The sequence below is a fragment of the Petaurus breviceps genome, unplaced genomic scaffold (genome assembly GCF_028583685.1).
Source record: "Petaurus breviceps papuanus isolate PSGF00001 unplaced genomic scaffold, PetGlider_PUasm1.0 90925, whole genome shotgun sequence".
Taxonomy (NCBI): Eukaryota; Metazoa; Chordata; class Mammalia; order Diprotodontia; family Petauridae; genus Petaurus; species Petaurus breviceps.
This window is the reverse complement of record NW_027187380.1, coordinates 33,092,887-33,095,545: the sequence shown is the minus strand read 5'-3', so window position 1 is coordinate 33,095,545 and position 2,659 is coordinate 33,092,887. Positions and strand designations below refer to the sequence as shown.

The 2,659-nt window shown below is 40.8% G+C and overlaps 1 pseudogene; it reads left to right on the top strand.

Moving 5' to 3' along the window:
- The first annotated feature begins 235 nt into the window (after positions 1 to 235).
- Positions 236 to 1,736, top strand: LOC138152271 (cyclin-K pseudogene; annotated as a pseudogene).
- The last annotated feature ends 923 nt before the right edge of the window (positions 1,737 to 2,659 follow it).

Below are 2,659 nucleotides of genomic sequence, written 5' to 3'. Positions count from 1 at the left end.
ATTTTTGCCTTCTATTAAGTAAATGCTATGTATGATTATTCTTGCTTTTGCAGTAAATGTTTTATGTTTAGGACTCAATGGTGACATTTCCCCCAAATAGGATGCTGTGCTCCTTAGCACCCCATAGTCATTTCACCCTGGGTGATGAGAGATGTCCTAAGGAGGACTTCATGAGGTGGCAGAATTCTGACATTTTCAGGAAACCTTTTGAATAAAAACAAGCTTACTTCAATAAATGAAGGAAAATAAAGCAAATTTCAGCTCTTCAGTAACTTCAGTAAATCTGGACCACACAAAACCATGCTGGTATTGTGTTGAAAAAGACTTGACTCATGCATGTCCACAGTTATAAGGACTGGATCCAGCCACTAAAACCTGGTACCACTGAGAAGGTTCCAGACTCATCTTCAATTGGGACTATACAATGATATCCTGGCTACTAAAATAATTTGTTTTCATCACTTCTATATGTTTCATTCAATTTCCAAGATAGGTGACAGAATTGTGTGGTCTCTCTTTTGCAGGAAAAGTAGAAGAAACTTCTAAAAAATATAAAGATATTATCAAAACAGCTCATAGCTTATTAAATAATTTATAATTTGGTCAGTTTGGAGATGACCCATAGGAAGAAGTTATGGTTCTAGAGAGTATCTTATTACAGACCATAAAGTTTGATTTGCAAGTGGAACATCCCTACCAATTTCTTCCTCAAATATGCCAAACAACTCAAAGGAGATAAAAACAAAACTCAAAAGCTGGTTTAAATAACATGGACATTTGTAAACGACAGTTTGTGGACTACATTATCACCACAATGGAAATCTGAGATCTTAGCAGTCACAATCATATACCTTAGCAGACAGTTTATGCAAATATGAACTTCAGAAATGAACATCAAAACCAATGTATAGAGATGATGGAACCAGCTTGTTCAAAATGTACTTGTTTGGGGTGGCTAGGTGGCACAGTGAATAGAGCACCGGCCCTGAGTTCAAATCTGGCCTTAGACACAACACAAAACTAGCCGTGTGACCTAGGGCAAGTCACTTAACCCCAACTGACCTACCTTCCCCCCTCCAAAAAGCAAAAAAAAAAAAAAAGTACCTGTTGATATACTAGAAGATATCTGCTACCAGATCCTGGATTTCTATTCATAAGTTAAATACCAAATGCCTCATCATACCTCTCATCAATTACAGCAACCACCATCTTTTCAGTGCCCTCAGTAAAAGTCACAGCAACCTCAAAGTTCTGAACAGTTACAGACACAACAGAAAGAGTCCCAGCAGACAACAAAAAGCAGCAAACATAGCAATCCAAGAAACCATTCTCCTAAAGAAGACAATAAGGAAGCAGAGCCACCACCATCTAAAATCCCCAAAATTAAGATTACACCCACCAATACTCCCTGTAATCTGCCTCCAGAACATAAGCCAACCCTCCCAGCTGCAGTTTCAACGAGAGAGGAAGAGCAGATTGGTACAGCGGAGGCTGGAGATCTACCAAAAATTCAGATTCCTCCTCCCAGTCATCTTGCCTCCATACATCAGCCACCTCTCATATTCCTCACCACTCCCACCCCCACACCCACCACCTTCCAGATATATCACTGGAATGTCAACTACAAATTCCAGCATGTCAAAAAATCCATGATGAAGACAGAAGGACCATCCTATGAGGCTCTGCTTCTAGCATATAGATCACCCACTCACTTGCCCTATCATCTTGATGTATAATCTTCCTAACTCCCACCAACTTTCCTACCTCCCCCAACATCATTTCCATTACCCAACATCCTCTACCAATCCCTGGATATCCTATCCCATTGTAATGCGAATGTAAATTTTAAAGATCTTCCCTGCCCCTAGGCTAAAGTGCACCTGAAGCCTGGGGTGGGAGGCTTGTTTTTCAGTAGATACTTCTTGATTGGCCAGTGAGTCAATAAGGTTGTTACATTCTCTGAGCCAGGAGAAGGCTATATAAGCCCTGATGTGTAGCTTTGTTTTGGGACTCACTTTGAGAAGTGTTCTGTGATTTGATCTGAATTCTGGGAAGCCGTTGTTGAGAGTCCCCCAGCTTTGAAAAACCCAGATGTGGAAACCCAGATGTTGACTGGGTATGGATGTAATGGTTGGACAGTTTGGAAAGCTGTCTACTTGATCTGTTAATGTCTTGATAATTCTGTCTGTATATTTTGAAGTTTGGGGTGCTGACCTTTTTCCCCTGAACAAGGTAAACGATATATGTCTGACTGATTAAAGTAAGCTTGTTAACCCATTTTGAGTTGCTTTCCTTTAACAAAGCAGATCCAAGAACCTGTATGGGCAGCAAACCGTGAGGACGCGCTTGGGGTGCTTGCCGCTACACCCACCAACATAAAACTCCAACTTTCCACTTCCACAATTGCATCCAACTTATGCTGCTTTTCCCTCTTCCAGGGCTTGGGATGCCACCTGCCAGTTACCTTCCTATAGCTGTACTCCACAGTGGGCAACCCCCAGTGCCACCTTCCATCCCCCCCACTTATCATGCCTCCTTTCTGGAGGATTGGGATGTGTAGCTTGGATGAGATAAAATTATGCCTCTTCTCTCCTTTACTCTTTTTTTAATCAAAAACTATTTTTTCATTGTTTTTAAAAAATCACTTACTTTTAAAGTA